Source organism: Triticum aestivum, chromosome 4A, assembly GCF_018294505.1.
Source record: "Triticum aestivum cultivar Chinese Spring chromosome 4A, IWGSC CS RefSeq v2.1, whole genome shotgun sequence".
Taxonomy (NCBI): Eukaryota; Viridiplantae; Streptophyta; class Magnoliopsida; order Poales; family Poaceae; genus Triticum; species Triticum aestivum.
In genome coordinates this window covers 473039989-473052108 of record NC_057803.1, presented here as the reverse complement: position 1 = coordinate 473052108, position 12120 = coordinate 473039989, and positions in this window count along the sequence as shown.

Below are 12120 nucleotides of genomic sequence, written 5' to 3'. Positions count from 1 at the left end.
TGTCGCCGACACCTTGGGATCCGGCGCTCCTCGCTGCGCTGCACGCTGCACCTACACCGAACAACTACACTGGAGGCGGTGATTGGTACATGGACACCGGGGCTATGGCTCACATGTTTGCTCATCCTGGTAATCTTGCCTCCTTCACTCCTGTCACCACCGACCGCCGCATCATTGTCGGTGACGGTTCCTCACTACCTATCACACATGTCGGGCACACTTCTTTTCCTTCTACTTCTATTCCTATTACTTTGTCTAACATTCTTGTGTCACCTCATCTTATTAAGAATCTTGTTTCCGTTCATTGTTTAACTCGTGAAAATCCTGTTACTGTTGAATTTGATGAGCTTGGCTTTTGTGTCAAGGACGCTCGAACCAGGATGGTACTTCGCCGATGTGACAGCCTTGACGAGCTCTATTTGGTGCATCCGCCGTCCACCTCCACCACCGCACTGGTCGCTCTCTCCGCCGGCGTCGATCTCTGGCATGCTCGTTTGGGTCATCCCAACCCCGTCACACTTTGTCATATTCTTAGGAGTTTCAGTTTCAGTTGTAATAAGATAGAGGATCACACCTGTCATGCCTGTTGTGTCGGCAAACATGTCCGCCTTCCGTTTAATAACTCCACCACCATAGCTTCTTCTCCTTTTCAGTTGATTCATAGCAATGTGTGGACCTCTCCGGTTCCTAGTAATTCGGGCTATTTATATTATCTGGTTATTCTTGATGACTATTCTCACTATGTGTGGACATTTCCTTTACGACGAAAGTCGGATGCACTCTCACTTTGTCGGCTTTTTACTCCTATGTTAGCACACAGTTTGGGCGTCCCATCCTTGCTCTTCAGACTGACAATGGAAAAGAGTTCGACAATCTTCCTTTCCGCACTTTTCTGTCGCACCACGGCACCGTTTTTTGTCTCACATGCCTGTACACTTCACAGCAGAATGGTCGAGCCGAACGCGTCCTTCACCTGCGTTCGGAAGCTCCTGTTCCACGCTAATGTGCCGCCTCATTTCTGGCCGGATGCACTCACTACTGCTTCACTTCTCCTCGACCTAGGTTAATTGTTTTTTCGAGAAACACCCCCATATATAGTATTAATCAATTTAAAAAGTGTTTTCCCTAAAAACACTTAAAAGTGCTTACAATTGTTCATTACAACATACGCCACGCAGGGTGAAATACTATAATAAATAAATCCGTCAAACCTATTATCATAACTAAACTTAGCAATCTTATGAGCCGTCGTGTTTGACTGGCTATTGATCTTGAAGATCTCGAAATTATTTGCATAATGCTAAGCGCTTCCCTCTTAATATCAACAAAAGGGGACCTGTTAAGAATATCATTTGCAAGATAGGAAACCACGAAGGAGCTATTAGATTCTACAATTACGGGTTTATTGAGACTGATACCGATATAGAGACTGGCAAGGCACACACAAAACTCCGCTTCATCAACACACGTGCTGTTGGGGAACGTTGCAGAAAACAAAAAATTTCCTACGGTTTCACCAAGATCCATCTATGAGTTCATCTAGCAACGAGTTATCGGATTGCATCTACATACCTTTGTAGATCACGCGCGGAAGCGTTCAAAGAACGGGGATGAGGAAGTCATACTCGACGTGATCCAAATCACCGGAGATCCTAGCGCCGAACGGACGGCACCTCCACGTTCAACACACGTACGGTCAGCGTGACGTCTCCTCCTTCTTGATCCAGCAAGGGGGGGAGGAGAGGTTGATGAAGATCCAGCAGCACGACGGCGTGGTGGTGGATGCAGGGGTCACCGCAGCAGGGCTTCGCCGTTCTACTGCGAGAGGGAGAGGTGTAGCAGGGGAGAGGGAGGCGCCAAGACTCAAGGGTGTGGCTGCCCCTCCCTCCCCCCCTTTATATAGGCTCCCCTAGGGGGGCGCCAGCCCTAGGAGATGGGATCTCCTAGGGGGGCGGCGGCCAAGGGTGGAGTAGCCCCCAAGGCAAGTGGGGCGCCCCCACCCTAGGGTTTCCAACCCTAGGCGCAGGGGGTGGGCCAAGGGGGCGCACCAGCCCACTATGGGCTGGTTCCCCTCCCCACTTCAGCCCATGGGGCCCTCCGGGATGGGTGGCCCCACCCGGTGGACCCCCGGGACCCTTCCGGTGGTCCCGGTACAATACCGGTGACCCCCAAAACTCTCCCGATGGCCGAAACTGCACTTCCTATATATAATTCTTCACCTCTGGACCATTCCGGAACTCCTCGTGACGTCCGGGATCTCATCCGGGACTCCGAACAACTTTCGGGTTACTGCATATTCATATCTCTACAACCCTAGCGTCACCGAACCTTAAGTGTGTAGACCCTACGGGTTCGGGAGACATGTAGACATGACCGAGATGGCTCTCCGGTCAATAACCAACAGCGGGATCTGGATACCCATGTTGGCTCCCACATGCTCCTCGATGATCTCATCGGATGAACCACGATGTCGAGGATTCAAGCAACCCCGTATACAATTCCCTTTGTCAATCGGTATGTTACTTGCCCGAGATTCGATCGTCGGTATCCCAATACCTCGTTCAATCTCGTTACCGGCAAGTCACTTTACTCGTACCGTAATGCATGATCCCGTGACCAGACACTTGGTCACTTTGAGCTCATTATGATGATGCATTACCGAGTGGGCCCAGAGATACCTCTCCGTTATACGGAGTGACAAATCCCAGTCTTGATCCGTGTCAACCCAACAGACACTTTCGGAGATACCCGTAGTATACCTTTATAGTCACCCAGTTACGTTGTGACGTTTAGTACACCCAAAGCACTCCTACGGTATCCGGGAGTTACACGATCTCATGGTATAAGGAAAAGATACTTGACATTGGAAAAACTCTAGCAAACGAACTATACGATCTTGTGCTATGTTTAGGATCGGGTCTTGTCCATCACATCATTCTCCTAATGATGTGATCTCGTTATCAATGACATCCAATGTCCATAGTCAGGAAACCATGACTATCTATTGATCAACGAGCTAGTCAACTAGAGGCTTACTAGGGACATGTTGGTGTCTATGTATTCACACATGTATTACGATTTCCGGATAACACAATTATAGCATGAATAAAAGACAATTATCATGAACAAGGAAATATAATAATAATCCTTTTATTATTGCCTCTAGGGCATATTTCCAACAGTCTCCCACTTGCACTAGAGTCAATAATCTAGTTACATTGTGATGAATCGAACACCCATGGAATTCTGGTGTTGATCATGTTTTGCTCTAGGGAGAGGTTTAGTCAACGGATCTGCTACATTCAGGTCCGTATGTACTTTACAAATATCTATGTCTCCATCTTGAACATTTTCACGAATGGAGTTGAAGCGACGCTTGATGTGCCTGGTCTTCTTGTGAAACCTGGGCTCCTTGGCAAGTGCAATAGCTCCAGTGTTGTCACAGAAGAGTTTGATCGGCCCCGACGCATTGGGTATGACTCCTAGGTCGGTGATGAACTCCTTCACCCAAATTGCTTCATGCGCTGCCTCCGAGGCTGCCATGTACTCCGCTTCACATGTAGATCCCGCCACGACGCTCTGCTTGCAACTGCACCAGCTTACTGCCCCACCATTCAAAATATACACGTATCCGGTTTGTGACTTAGAGTCATCCAGATCTGTGTCGAAGCTAGCGTCGACGTAACCCTTTACGACGAGCTCTTCGTCACCTCCATAAACGAGAAACATTTCCTTAGTCCTTTTCAGGTACTTCAGGATATTCTTGACCGCTGTCCAGTGTTCCTTGCCGGGATTACTTTGGTACCTACCTACCAAACTTACGGCAAGGTTTACATCAGGTCTGGTACACAGCATGGCATACATAATAGAACCTATGGCTGAGGCATAGGGGATGACACTCATCTCTTCTATATCTTCTGCCGTGGTCGGACATTGAGCTGAGTTCAATTTCACACCTTGCAACACAGGCAAGAACCCCTTCTTAGACTGATCCATATTGAACTTCTTCAATATCTTATCAAGGTATGTGCTTTGTGAAAGACCTACGAGGCATCTTGATCTGTCTCTATAGATCTTGATGCCTAATATATAAGCAGCTTCTCCAAGGTCCTTCATTGAAAAACTCTTATTCAAGTAGGCCTTAATGCTGTCCAAAAGCTCTATATCATTTCCTATCAAAAGTATGTCATCCACATATAATATGAGAAATGCTACAGAGCTCCCACTCACTTTTTTATAAACGCAGGCTTCTCCATAAGTCTGCATAAACCCAAACACTTTGATCATCTCATCAAAGCAAATATTCCAACTCCGAGATGCTTGCACCAGCCCATAAATGGATCGCTGGAGCTTGCATACCTTGTCAGCATTCTTAGGATCGACAAAACCTTCCGGCTGCATCATATACAATTCTTCCTTAAGGAAACCATTAAGGAATGCCGTTTTGACGTCCATTTGCCATATCTCATAATCATAGAATGCGGCAATTGCTAACATGATTCAGACGGACTTCAGCTTCGCTACCGGTGAGAAAGTCTCATCGTAGTCAACCCCTTGAACTTGTCGATAACCCTTAGCGACAAGCTGAGCTTTATAGATGGTAACATTACCATCCGCGTATGTCTTCTTTTTAAAGATCCATTTATTTTCTATGGCTCGCCGCTCAACGGGCAAGTCAGTCAAAGTCCATACTTCGTTTTCATACATGGATCCTATCTCGGATTTCATGGCTTCCAGCCATTTGTCGGAATCCGGGCCCGCCATCGCTTCTTCATAGTTCGAAGGTTCACCGTTGTCTAACAACATGATTTCCAAGACAGGGTTGCCGTACCACTCTGGTGCGGAACGTGTCCTTGTGGACCTACGAAGTTCAGTAGCAACTTGATCTGAAGTTTCATGATCATCATTAACTTCCTCTCTAGTCGGTGCAGGCACCTCAGGAACATTTTCTTGAGTTGCGCCATTTTCCGGTTCAAGAGGTAATACTTCATCAAGTTCTACTTTCCTCCCACTTACTTCTTTCGAGAGAAACTCCTTCTCTAGAAAGGATCCATTCTTGGCAACAAAGATCTTGCCTTCGGATCTGAGGTAGAAGGTATACCCAATAGTTTCTTTAGGGTATCCTATGAAGACGCATTTTTCCGACTTGGGTTCGAGCTTTTCAGGTTGAAGTTTCTTGACATAAGCATCGCATCCCCAAACTTTTAGAAACGACAGCTTAGGTTTCTTCCCAAACCATAATTCATACGGTGTCGTCTCAACGGATTTCGACGGAGCCCTATTTAAAGTGAATGCGGCAGTCTCTAAAGCATAGCCCCAAAATGATAGCGGTAAATCGGTAAGAGACATCATAGATCGCACCATATCTAATAGAGTGCGATTACGATGTTCGGACACACCATTACGCTGAGGTGTTCCAGGCGGCGTCAGTTGTGAAACTATTCCACATTTTCTTAAGTGTGTGCCAAACTCGTGACTCAAGTATTCTCCTCCACGATCTGATCGCAAGAACTTGATTTTCCTGTCACGTTGATTCTCAACCTCACTCTGAAATTCCTTGAACTTTTCAAAGGTCTCAGACTTGTGTTTCATTAAATAGACATACCCATATCTACTCAAGTCATCAGTGAGGGTGAGAACATAACGATAGCCACCGCGAGCCTCAACACTCATTGGACCGCACACATCAGTATGTATGATTTCCAATAAGTTGGTTGCTCGCTCCATTGTTCCTGAGAACGGAGTCTTGGTCATTTTACCCATGAGGCATGGTTCGCACGTGTCAAATGATTCGTAATCAAGAGACTCTAAAAGTCCATCTGCATGGAGCTTCTTCATGCGTTTGACACCTATGTGACCAAGGCGGCAGTGCCACAAGTATGTGGGACTATCATTATCAACCTTACATCTTTTGGTACTCACACTATGAATATGTGTAGCATTACGCTCGAGATTCATTAAGAATAAACCATTCACCATCGGAGCATGACCATAAAACATATCTCTCATATAAATAGAACAACCATTATTCTCGGATTTAAATGAGTAGCCATCTCGTATTAAACGAGATCCTGATACAATGTTCATGCTCAAACTTGGCACTAAATAACAATTATTGAGGTTCAAAACTAATCCCGTAGGTAAATGTAGAGGTAGCGTGCCGACGGCGATCACATCGACCTTGGAACCATTCCCGACGCGCATCGTCACCTCGTCCTTCGCCAGTCTCCGCTTATTCCGCAGCTCCTGCTTTGAGTTACAAATGTGAGCAACCGCACCGGTATCAAATACCCAGGAGCTACTACGAGTACTGGTAAGGTACACATCAATTACATGTATATCACATATACCTTTCGTGATGCCGGCCTTCTTGTCCGCTAAGTATTTGGGGCAGTTCCGCTTCCAGTGACCACTTCCCTTGCAATAAAAGCACTCAGTCTCGGGCTTGGGTCCATTCTTTGGCTTCTTCCCGGCAGCTTGCTTACCGGGCGCGGCAACTCCCTTGCCGTCCTTCTTGAAGTTCTTCTTACCCTTGCCCTTTTTGAACTTAGTGGTTTTATTCACCATCAACACTTGATGTTCCTTTTTGACTTCTACCTCTGCTGATTTCAGCATTGCAAATACTTCAGGAATGGTCTTTTCCATCCCCTGCATATTGAAGTTCATCACAAAGCTCTTGTAGCTCGGTGGAAGCGACTGAAGGATTCTGTCAATGACCGCCTCATCCGGGAGATTAACTCCCAGCTGAGTCAAGCGGTTATGTAACCCTGACATAGTGAGTATGTGCTCACTGACAGAACTATTTTCCTCCATCTTACAGCTGAAGAACTTGTCGGAGACTTCATATCTCTCGACCCGGGCATGAGCTTGAAAAACCATTTTCAGCTCTTCGAACATCTCATATGCTCCGTGTCTCTCAAAACGTTTTTGGAGCCCCGGTTCTAAGCTGTAAAGCATGCCGCACTGAACGAGGGAGTAATCATCGGTACGTGTCTGCCAAGCGTTCATAACGTCTTGTTCTGCAGGGAGAACAGGTGCTTCACCTAGCGGTGCTTGTAGGACATAATCTTTCTTGGCAGCTATGAGGATGATCCTCAGGTTCCGGACCCAGTCCGTATAGTTGCTGCCATCGTCTTTCAGCTTGGTTTTCTCTAGGAACGCGTTGAAGTTGAGGACAACGTTGGCCATTTGATCTACAATACATGTTGTAAAGATTTTAGACTAAGTTCATGATAATTAAGTTCATCTAAATCAAATTATTCAATGAACTCCCACTCAGATAGACATCCCTCCAGTCATCTAAGTATAACATGATCCGAGTTAACTAGGCCGTGTCCGATCATCACGTGAGACGGACTAGCCAACATCGGTGAACATCTTCATGTTGATCGTATCTTCTATACGACTCATGCTCGACCTTTCGGTCTTCTGTGTTCCGAGGCCATGTCTGTACATGCTAGGCTCGTCAAGTCAACCTAAGTGTTTGCATGTGTAAATCTGTCTTACACCCGTTGTATGTGAACGTTGGAATCTATCACACCCGATCATCACGTGGTGCTTCGAAACAACGAACTGTCGCAACGGTGCACAGTTAGGGGGAACACTTTCTTGAAATTATTATGAGGGATCATCTTATTTACTACCGTCGTTCTAAGTAAACAAGATGCAAAAACATGATAAACATCACATGCAATCAAATAATAATAGTGACATGATATGGCCAATATCACATAGCTCCTTTGATCTCCATCTTGGGGCTCCATGATCATCTTGTCACCGGCATGACACCATGATCTCCATCATCGTGTCTCCATGAAGTTGCTCGCCAACTATTACTTCTACTACTATGGCTAACACGTTTAGCAATAAAGTAAAGTAATTTACATGGCGTTTCTCAATGACACGCAGGTCATACAAAAAATAAAGACAACTCCTATGGCTCCTGCCGGTTGTCATACTCATCGACATGCAAGTCGTGATTCCTATTACAATAGCATGAACATCTCATACATCACATATATATCATTCATCATTCATCACAACTTTGGCCATATCACATCACAAAACACTTGCTGCAAAAACAAGTTAGACGTCCTCTAATTGTTGTTGCAAGTTTTACGTGGCTGCAATAGGGTTCTAGCAAGAACGTTTTCTTACCTACGTGAAAGCCACAACGTGATTTGTCAACTTCTATTTACCCTTCATAAGGACCCTTTTCATCGAATCCGCTCCAACTAAAGTGGGAGAGACAGACACCCGCCAGCCACCTTATGCAACTAGTGCATGTCAGTCGGTGGAACCGGTCTCACGTAAGCGTACGTGTAAGGTTGGTCCGGGCCGCTTCATCCCACAATACTGCTGAAGCAAAATAAGACTAGTAGCGGCAAGAAAGTTGACAACATCTACGCCCACAACAAATTGTGTTCTACTCGTGCAAAGAGAACTACGCATAGACCTAGCTCATGATGCCACTGTTGGGGAACGTTGCAGAAAACAAAAATTTCCTACGGTTTCACCAAGATCCATCTATGAGTTCATCTAGAAATGAGTGATCGGATTGCATCTACATACCTTTGTAGATCACGCGCGGAAGCGTTCAAAGAACGGGGATGAGGAAGTCGTACTCGACGTGATCCAAATCACCGGAGATCCTAGCGCCGAACGGATGGCACCTCTGCGTTCAACACACGTATGGTCAGCGTGACGTCTCCTCCTTGATCCAGCAAGGGGGGAGGAGAGGTTGATGAAGATCCAGCAGCACGACGGCGTGGTGGTGGATGCAGGGGTCACCGCAGCAGGGCTTCGCCGTTCTACTGCGAGAGGGAGAGGTGTAGCAGGGGAGAGGGAGGCGCCAAGACTCAAGGGTGTGGCTGCCCCTCCCCCCCTTTATATAGTCTCCCCTAGGGGGGCGCCGACCCTAGGAGATGGGATCTCCTAGGGGGGGCGGCGGCCAAGGGTGGAGTAGCCCCCAAGGCAAGTGGGGCGCCCCCCACCCTAGGGTTTCCAACCCTAGGCGCAGGGGGTGGGCCAAGGTGGCGCACCAGCCCACTAAGGGCTGGTTCCCCTCCCCACTTCAGCCCATGGGGCCCTCCGGGATGGGTGGCCCCACCTGGTGGACCCCCGGGACCCTTCCGGTGGTCCCGGTACAATATCGGTGACCCCCGAAACTCTCTCGATGGCCGAAACTGCACTTCCTATATATAATTCTTCACCTCCGGACCATTCCGGAACTCCTCGTGACGTCCGGGATCTCATCCGGGACTCCGAACAACTTTCGGGTTACTGCATATTCATATCTCTACAACCCTAGCGTCACCGAACCTTAAGTGTGTAGACCCTACGGGTTCGGGAGACATGTAGACATGACCGAGATGGCTCTCCGGTCAATAACCAACAACGGGATCTGGATACCCATGTTGGCTCCCACATGCTCCTCGATGATCTCATCGGATGAACCACGATGTCGAGGATTCAAGCAACCCCGTATACAATTCCCTTTGTCAATCGGTGTGTTACTTGCCCGAGATTCGATCGTCGGTATCCCAATACCTCGTTCAATCTCGTTACCGGCAAGTCACTTTACTCGTACCGTAATGCATGATCCCGTGACCAGACACTTGGTCACTTTGAGCTCATTATGATGATGCATTACCGAGTGGGCCCAGAGATACCTCTCCGTTATACGGAGTGACAAATCCCAGTCTTGATCCGTGTCAACCCAACAGATACTTTCGGAGATACCCGTAGTATACCTTTATAGTCACCCAGTTACGTTGTGATGTTTAGTACACCCAAAGCACTCCTACGGTATCCGGGAGTTACACGATCTCATGGTCTAAGGAAAAGATACTTGACATTGGAAAAACTCTAGCAAACGAACTATACAATCTTGTGCTATGTTTAGGATCGGGTCTTGTCCATCACATCATTCTCCTAATGATGTGATCTCATTATCAATGACATCCAATGTCCATAGTCAGGAAACCATGACTATCTATTGATCAACGAGCTAGTCAACTAGAGGCTTACTAGGGACATGTTGGTGTCTATGTATTCACACATGTATTACGATTTCCGGATAACATAATTATAGCATGAATAAAAGACAATTATCATGAACAAGGAAATACAATAATAATCCTTTTATTATTGCCTCTAGGGCATATTTCCAACACGTGCATGGTCCAATAAAATCCCAAGAAGAAATGATAACTTGGCAGTATGATCTCTGGCAGTAACCCCACATTGGCAGCACTCATGCTCTCCACAAAGTAGGCGTCAATGTTAATCTTAATGACCTCAGATGAAGGGGGTTGCCAAGTCCCTAAATTCCTCGCTGAAATATCAGCGGCCTCCTGGACATCCACCACCCCCTTGCCATTCTTACTCATATCCAATTGTTTACTGAAATGATAGGATGTGTAAGATGCCCAATAGCTTTCCAGAAAAAGAGCACGGAAGAGAAAGATTCCTTCCCTTTATCAAAAATAGATAATTCCTTAAATGGCAAGCTCTCTAAAAATGAATAATTCAACTGATCCAAAGAACAAGGAGACTGTCTGGACCTGAGAAATTAAATATATTTTCTTTCGGAATATTCCACACATCCCTCATAGACAAACGACGAGCACGAGCCTTCAGACACATCACTAGTGCATGCTAAATATTTTCTTATTTAACACCACAAATAGAGCAAATAGCACGGTCGGTTTGGTGGTTAGAAACTCTATTAATGTGAACCGCCAAACTATTTGAAGCCGCTCGCCAGGCAAAAATCTTGATATTTTGTGGGGCATTCGCCTTCCAAATAATAACCCAAAGCCTTCTCTCCCCATTCACAACACCATTGGTTTGCCTAAGATCTTTCTTGCAATCCTTGAGATTCAACATCAATTTATACGCACTCCTAACAGAAAACAACCCATTCTTTTCAAAGTGCCATGTAAGAAAATCACCATCCCTCGAGGATTGAATATGTATCTTTAAGATCTCCTCGGTGTCGTGTGGATAGAACAACTGTTTCATCAGACTCACATCCCATGTTCTCGAACTGCTCATGAATCAGTCAAACACCCATTCCTTTCTAAACTTTTAAGGTCAAAATTCCTGGGCATCCAGTTATCTCTCCAAATATCAATATTAGCTCCATCAACCACTCTCCAGATGATACCTTGTTTAAGCAGATCCAACCAATGCAGAATACCTTGCCATGTAACTAAACTCGACTGCGGAAACACGGTGTCTAGAAGATGTCCATGGGGGCAATACTTGGCCTTCACCACCTTTGCAAGACTCCGGGAACACCAACAACCACCATGAATGCAGCCTGCTTAGCAAGGAGAACTTGATTAAATAGTCTAAAATCGCAAAAACCCATACGATCCTCGCCTTCTGGTCTTGTCTTTTTATCCCAAGCAAGCCAGTGTGTTTTCCTCCTATTTTCTTCATCGCCCAGCCAGAAATTCCTAATAAGTTATGCTAGCTATTCACAAATAGATGTTGGAAATTTAAGAATACCCAAGGCATACACCGAAAGATCCTGGACTGCTGATTTAATCTGAATTTCCTTTTCCCCACTCAACGCATATTTTTCAATCAAGTCTGAGAGTCTTTTTAGTGCTTTATCTTTGGTATACTGGAATTTGCCATCCTTCAGTGTTCCTTCACGCACTGATAGTCCAAGATATTTATCCTTGAAACCATCTGCAGCAATCTGAAGGACTACCATGATTGACACTTGATCTTCTAACGTGTAATTCTTTCCAAACAGAAATGAACACTTATCTAAACTCAATAACTACCTAGTCCCCTCCTCATGGACCGTCAAAATATTTTTAATGTTCAACGCTTGATTCGAAGATCCCTTAAAAAATAGAAGGCTATCATCAGCAAACAACAAATGAGATATACCTAGGCCGCTTTCGCTTAAACGAAATTTTGTAGAGCACCTCTTTCACATGCGTCTTGGAGTGACGATGAGAGAGCCTCCGCCACGAATAGGAACAAGTACGGTGATAATGGACCCCCCTGCCCGAGACCTCGAGATGAAACAAAGGAATCTAGAAGTTTTCCATTAAAACGCCTCGAGAAGGTGATATAGCTTATAAGAGCAACTCTAGT